Genomic DNA, 7,898 nt, shown 5'->3' with positions numbered 1-7,898 from the left:
AGAATGTAATTTTCTTCTCCTTGGTAGAGATCTCGTGAAAATATTATTGTTCTTCACTTGCAGTCAATAGTGATTTTACTATTGCGTGCACAGTACAATTTACGACTTCACGTCAAACGTTCACTTTTCTCACTTATCATTGTAACTTTAGCGTTTACACTTTCACTTGCATTGCTCCGTATTGTTTTTACGTATAAGTGTATAATATATACAGAGATAGCAACTCAGATGCACAGTTTTTTGTAAGCTACTATAAAAAGTTCACTTATCGCGTCTCGAAGGACCATGTAAATTTGTGCACATACTGTTCGTGCTTTCCCTAAAAGTACTTTATTAATAGGGAAAAGGTTTTCATATAAATTTCGAAATATCAAGATGAACAAAGGATTTATTAAATGAAACAAGTGATCGAATGATCTTACATCATTGAAAGTTCTTTTTATACTGACTTCATCTCTCGGGTCACCAGACCTCAGAAGTCTCAAGTTGTCCCAAAGTAGGGCTAACATAAACAAATCTAGTCGTTGATATGATTCGACGAAATAGCATGGAGAAACATATATCCATACAAAAATGCGTGAACATAAAAAATAGCTCACTTTCGAGCTTATTGAAAAATGAAGAATTATTTAAAATACATTAGTTAGCTTATACAGGAAGAAAGATTTCTTGATGATGAAGAGGACGAATATTTTTTTATTTTCCAGAGATTTCCCGTCTCAACTTCAATCTAATCTCTCGACGCGACGGTCCTTAATCTTCTTTCCTGCTTAGCTTCCGCACGTATCGAGTAGCCCTGACCTTATTAAACATCTGTTCAACTGCATGCAGTCTACCCTACTAGCCTGCCTCATATAAAATGTAAAAACTCTTATCTCGCAAAATACGCAAAATTTAAATAAAACTTCTCTGAATTTTAATCAGCAGTTAAATTTTTTACTAATTACAATCAGTGACTGGATCCTAGCTATGAATGAGTAGAAAATATTAAAGAATCGATCAAAATAACTGATCCTTAGATAGAATTGAGACACTGATTGAAAGTAGTAAAAATTTAAACTGATGCAAACTTAGAGAGCTTACAAAAATTAAAAAATTGCTCACGCATATCATATATTTTTATTGGTTGAACACGTCACTGTATAATTATATTAAATACGAAAAATTTCCATTACATCAATTTAGTGTGAACGAAACGACACTTTTTAACCGAATTGATTGAATAATTAAAATGTTAAAATTTGTCTCTAAATCCTACCGAAATGACCTAGAATAATATAAAAAAGTTTCTGACATTTTTCTTTAAGATGTAATATTTTTTATTATAATTTTTTTCCACAATAATCTACGTTTTTAACCAAAACCGATACAAGATACGAGAGCAGTCAAAGGAACAAAATAATTCCTCTTAAAAAACCTAAAAAATAAAGTACAGATGCTTTTCTCTACCTCGCTTGTTTAAAAATTTTTGTACTGGAATATGAATTATACAAGATAAAATTATATTTTTTTCAAAATAATGCAATTTTATGATGTTTATGTTGATAAAATATTTTTTGTGAGTCATAAAAAAAGGAAATTGACGACAAATTAATTATAAGTTGATTATGTGTTTTTGATTAAAATTAAAAACAGACTTTGAGGGAAAAAATGTTAATAAAAGTTTTTCATGGCAGCATGGGAATGCTTAATTTGATTTATTTGATTGATTGGAAATTAATTATTTTTTACCTGAAATTTAACTGCTCCATTTAAAAAAAAAATAACCATTTTTAGTTTAAAATTCAAATAGTTTGTTAAAAATTTGTATGTTTGGTTTGCAAATACCATTATTTCCATAGAAAATTACAGTCCCCTGCATCGGCCGTAGTTCACTAGTACGATCAAGTGAAGCTTGGAGGCCAGATGGCGCTGGAAGTATTTCTAGCCTATATTTATATGACAAGCATAAGAAAGATTAGTGAAAAATTAATTTGATTAATATATTTTGCAATGGCATTCGGTTTTATGTATGACAAATTAAAGTGTGAACATTTTTTAAGTTTTACTACTTTAAAAGCTTGCATTAAAATAACAAAAATGGGTGGAATGCGGTGTGTTACTCCTGCATGTAAATAGAAGGTAAAAAAAATGTTAGAGCCTGCAGTAATTGATTGTTGTTTAATTTAATAGTATTCATATTATTGTTGCTTATATAATAATTGACAATTAATGTTTTAATATTTTTGTTTGAATTGTTTGTGAGATATAAAATAATATCTTTACATATAAATATCTTCATTTAAAACAAAAAAATTACGCAGAAATATTAAAATTCGAATAAGTAGAGTGTGCATATTTTGATGAAAAATATGAAACATTTCATCTTTATCTAAAACGATATTTTGATTTCTAAATATTCTTTCGTAGAATTATAAAAAAAATTAATAAAAAGTATATATTTTAATAAAAATTAAAGAAGATTTTACATTAAACTGAAACTATATCTTTATCCTTTAAAATTATTTGGTAGAAGTATTAAAAATTAAATGAAGACTAATTATTTTAATAACAAGGTGGCCGTTTTAATCCAAGAAAAAAATTACCGGTCATTTCCCGGATTTTTCTCGGTTCTGAAAAATTTTTCACGGCGAATAAAATTTACATGTAAAAAATTGAAGGTACTAACACTTTTCAATTTAAAAATTTTTAATAAAATGCAGATAAACTATAAAAATTAGGACTTTGAACATTTAGAAATTAATGAATTCAAAGATTCAGACAAAAATTAAAAAAATTTAATTCACGTTATCATTTTGAATGCTCTCAATTAAAGAATAAATTAATTTTACATTTCTTATATTATATTATTTTAAACAATTTTAAGGTAGAAACGTTGAAAATTATAAAATTATTTTTTTTTTAAAAGAATACTTATTAAATTATTTTCATTTTAAATAGAAACATCCTTGAAAAGCTTCAAAATTTTATTTCAAAATCTTGAGAAATCCAGACTTCTAAATCTCTTTTGAAATTAATAGAATTTTTCCTACAATTTTTAGAAAATCTTGTAGATTTAAAAAAAATTTCTCAAAATCTTCCAAATTCTTTCTTAAAAATTTATAAATCTTATTAAATCTTTTAGAACATTCTCTTAAAAAATTTCTAAAATGAAAACTTATTTTCAATTTTTCTAAGAATCGTAAGAAAATGTTTTTATTCTTTTAAAGCCTTTGACATTTCTGAAAAAGCTTCTAAATTTTTTTTAATCGGAAAAAATCTACATTTTGTTTTAAATTAAATCATTTCAAGTTGAAAATTAATTTTGAAACTTTTCAAAACTTCTAAATACCTCTTAAAATTACTCAAATTTTGTCTACAAATAATAAGTGTTCAATTATTATATATACGTCAAAACTTAACAAAATGACTGACAAGTAATGCATTTTTTAAATAGAACAATTAAAATTTTAATTTTAAAAGTTTAAAAGCTCTCCGAAATTCTAGATATTCAAAGTATGTGAGACATTATATGTAAAACAATTCAGTTTCAATTTTTTTACTTTAAAATATTTGTTGAAATATTGCTAACTATTCAATAATTATTCTTTTTCTAAATTAAAAACATTTTTAATTGAATAGATTAAAATTAAATATTTTAGACTGGAACAATATTTAAAAAAAACATTATTATGAAGTTATTTTAAAATTGAAAATAATTTATAAATTTTAAATGAGAAGCTTACGTTTTTTAAATGACTAAGACTTTCGATATTGAAAGCGTTTAATTGTTAACGTTAAAATCTGGAAATTCTTCAATTTTGAACGGAGTTCGAATCATTTTTTTGTTTTAATTTAATTATTGTTCCCTTTTAATACTTAAGGCACAGATTTATTCAAAAAATTATTTAATTAAGTATGCAACTAATATTCAAGACTGCATATTAAAATGCTTTAAATTAAAATTGAAAACTTAAAATAGTTAACTTAAAAAAGAAAATTGTTAAAGTAAATGATTTTCGGATTAAGCATTATAAACTGAATAATGTAATAATTGAAAAGGATCAACATTATCTTAAACTGACACGCAAATTTTTTTTTATTTCTTTCATAAAAAGATAAAAAACAAATAAAAACTATACCTTCTTAATTTATTTATTTAAATTTAAGTTTTCTAAGTTAATTAATCGTTCAATTAATTCATTAATTCGTTTATTTCTATAAATCATCTGTTATTGTTCATTTTGTTTCTTGAGTTGAAAAATACTTTACATTCAGTTTCTCCAAGTTACGATTTAATTATGCTATGCATAAAACCGTTTTGTCATTACAAATAATGTAAATTAAATTAATTTCTAATCTAACTAATTTTGCCTATTCTTGCTATGTAAAAACAGGCTGGAAAGACTCCCAGCGCCATCTGCGCCGCACGCTTCACTTAGCCCACTGGCGAATTAACGCTAACGTACATTCGTTGCAGGGGACTAGAAAATTAATTTATATGGTTCAAATATAAAATTCACAATATTCATAATATTCATAAGATTCATATTTTATGGTTGAAAATTCAATTTTTTTTAGAGAATTCACCTTTTTTGTCATACTCTTGGCCAAAAAATCTTTCCAGGTTGAAAATTCGACTTTTTGGTTTAAATTTTTCATATCATCAGCCGCCATTTATTATTTTCATTTAGCGCCCCTATACCTCAGGCGAATTTTTTGTCTAACAATTTAAAATTTTATTTTTAATTTCTACGGAAAGCAGATTTTTAAAACCTGTGAATTTTAAATTAAAAACAATTGAATTTACAAAAAATTATTCAACAAATTACTTGAATTCTCAACTAAAACTAATTAATTTCTCACCAAATAGCTGAAGTTTGAAAAAAAAAAATCGAATTGTTGATATTTCAAGCCAAAAAGACATTTGAGGCCCTAAAGCAATTATATTTTATAAAATTGTATGTTTTTAAAACTACATACTTTTGTATTATAAACCTAAATTATTTTCTAAAACAAACTTTACTTAGCTTCCACGTTTTTTTAATTTACAGAGTTATTATTTTATCTTTATGTTTCTTACATGTACCAAAAACTCTCTAAGTATAATTTATACACGCTCCCATAATTTTGACTCATTAAGGATTTTCTTCGTGAATTAAGGAAAAATACCTATTTTTCGGAAAAAGTATTTTCCATATAAAAACATGGAAACATTAAAAAAAGAGCAGGGGTAGAAAAAGTGTTTTAAAAAAGCAAGACGTAGTTTTTTTATGGCTTTCTATAGAGCTTTAAAGTCCAAGCACGTTCTTGCAAAGTTGCGCGTGCACCAATACATTCAATTTTTCTCTATTTCCTTATATATAGCAATATCTACTCATAGGTGAATGAAAAGCGTGATCCTGTGTTGGGACGCTTGCGCGGCTCTTGCTTGCGCTCACGCCGCGGCGCTAAACACGTATTATATTGAGATGAGGGATCTTTGGCTACGACACATTTTCGCCGTTAGTCTGTCTAACACACTTTGACCTCACGTCACGTGTTAGGCTCTCAATTTGATCAGAGATTATATTTGCTTTATTTGTTACGTGATTTCTTGTTTTATGAACAATATATTGCGTGAAAGTGATTAGTGAGCACAGAGGAATATAAAAAAAAAAACGTGTGCCATTATGATTTAGACTTTTTAAAAAAGGCGTTCTACAGCCTTTTATGTGATTAGGGTGAGAACTAAATAATGTTTCGAATTTTTATGATAAATTTAAATCTTTTTGTTTACCTAGTTTTGAGATGTTTCCTAGATTTTAGTTTTCGGTGTGTTGTACACTGAGAAAAAAGATTACTTGATTCAAAGAAATGTAGTACTGAATACGTCCAATGAAATATTGTTTTGGTCGAAGACAATATTTCTTATTTCAAGAAATAGTGTTTTCCAAATGAAAAACACACTTTTGTTATAAGCAAAATTTCTTCAGATCAATAATATATTTGATTGGACGCATTCAGTACTGCATTTCTTTGAATCAAGTAATCTTTTTTTCAGAGTAGTGCACTACCAAATTTTGAATCATATATTATCCATGAGAGTAATTCAGGGCACTTTAGACCTTGATTGTTTAAAAATTTTATGTTTTTAATTTAGAAGAACTATCAAAACTCAATTATGATCTAAACGCTTTTCATCATTTATTCTGTGACTTCTTCTTTTATAGATAATATATTGTGGGAAGTATAAGAAAACGTAATAGTATGATTTAGACTGTTTAAAAAAGGTGCTCTTCGGCGGTTTGTGTGATCAGAGTGAGAATCAAGAAGCGATTAAAATTTTGATTTTAAATTTGGATATTTTTGTTTAGCCAGTTTTGAGTGATGTTTCTCAGATTTAAGTTTGCGATGTATTGTAAAGTATTGTCAAATTTTGTAAAATGTGTTATTTGGATAACATGTGATGTGATGCAAAATTATGGATAAATTCCTTTCTTGGGAAAGGAATGTAGGGCACTTCGGACTTTGATGCATTTAAAGTTTCCTGCTTTCAATTTATAATAGTTACGATAGCTTATTTAAAGTCTAAACGCTTTTCGTCATACTTTTATTTACTATGTGATTACTTGTTTTTTATGCAACATAGTGCGGGAAATAAAAAAAGTGAGAATATGATTTAGACTTTTTTAAAAAGGTGCACTACGGCTATTTATGTGATCAGGGAGAGACCTGAATAGTGTTTCGAGTTTAAAATTTTAATTTTTTGTTTAACCATTTTTAATAGATGTTTCTTAAATTTTAGTTGCCGATGTATTGTAGAGTATTGTCAAATTTCGTATCATGTGTTATCCAAGAGAGGAATGTAGGGCACTTTGGACTTTGATGGTTCTAAAATGTTCAGCCTTCAATTTAGAATAGTTACGATAGATTGTTTATAGCATAAATGCTTTTCCTTATATTTTTGAAATTTATTCAGTGATTTTTTGTTCTATTTACATTATTTTATGAGAAATAAAAAACTCGAGAGTATGGTTTAGACTTTAAAAAAGGCGCTCTTCGGCTTTTTGGTGTGATCAGGGTGATAATTAAACAATGATATAATTTTTTGTTTTAAATTTGGATATTTTCGCTTAAACAGTTTTGAGTGGCGAGGTTTCTTAAATTTTAGTTTTCCATGTGTTGTAGAGTATTGTCAAATTTTGCATCGTTCTTCAAGAAAGGAATTAAGAATACTTCGGACTTTGATGTTTTTTTTTTTAAATTTCTGCTTTCAATTCAGAATAGCTACGATAGCTTATTTATTTTCTAAATGCTTTTCATCATATGTTCTTAAATATTTCTGTGATTTACTGTTCAATAGACAATATATATTATGGGGAAATGATTTTTTTTAAAGGCGATGTTCGGTGATTTGTGTGATCGGGGTGATAATTGAACAGCGATTAAATTTTTTTTTTAAATTTGGATCTATGTTGAACCATTTTTGAGCGAGAAACTTATAAACATTTTGGTTTTCGATTTTTTTTATTTACAGTGATATCAGTTTGGATGATTGTCACATTTTGCATCGTAATATCGAAAAAAGGAATTCAGGGCACTTTGAACCTTGATGGTTTTAAAAACTTTTGTTTCAAATGTATAATAGTTTAGATGCCTTATTTGTAGTCTAAATGCTTTCCCTCATATTTTTTTGATTTATTTAGTGATTTATTTTTTTTGCGTGATTAGGGTCAGAATTAAAAAGTGATTAAAATTTTTATTTTAAATTTGGATATTTTTGTTGAAGCATATAATCGCATAAACGCTTTTTGTGTTATTTTTCTCATTTATTCTGTTTTTTTTTATTATTACACCATTAAGCCATTTCCCTTTCGGGGTAGGCGTGACTCACTCGGCAGGGGAAAGGAGTAGTGTGTGGATGGGATAGAGATTTT

At 26.9% G+C, this 7,898-nt stretch overlaps 1 protein-coding gene across 3 annotated transcripts in view; it reads left to right on the top strand.

Moving 5' to 3' along the window:
- LOC117178831 (endothelin-converting enzyme homolog) overlaps positions 1 to 7,898 on the top strand; it is a 68,369-nt gene that overhangs the window by 14,927 nt on the left and 45,544 nt on the right. Inside the window, exon 1 of one of the 3 annotated variants that reach the window (XM_033370329.1) lies at positions 5,503 to 5,702. The exons of the other annotated variants lie outside the window; for them this stretch is intronic. The gene's annotated coding sequence lies outside the window, so the exon portion shown is untranslated. Of the gene's footprint in view, positions 1 to 5,502; positions 5,703 to 7,898 lie in introns of those variants that run through there. 3 annotated transcript variants of the gene reach the window in all.

Source organism: Belonocnema kinseyi, chromosome 8 (genome assembly GCF_010883055.1).
Source record: "Belonocnema kinseyi isolate 2016_QV_RU_SX_M_011 chromosome 8, B_treatae_v1, whole genome shotgun sequence".
NCBI lineage: Eukaryota > Metazoa > Arthropoda > Insecta > Hymenoptera > Cynipidae > Belonocnema > Belonocnema kinseyi.
This window is presented reverse-complemented; position numbering and strand designations above follow the sequence as displayed.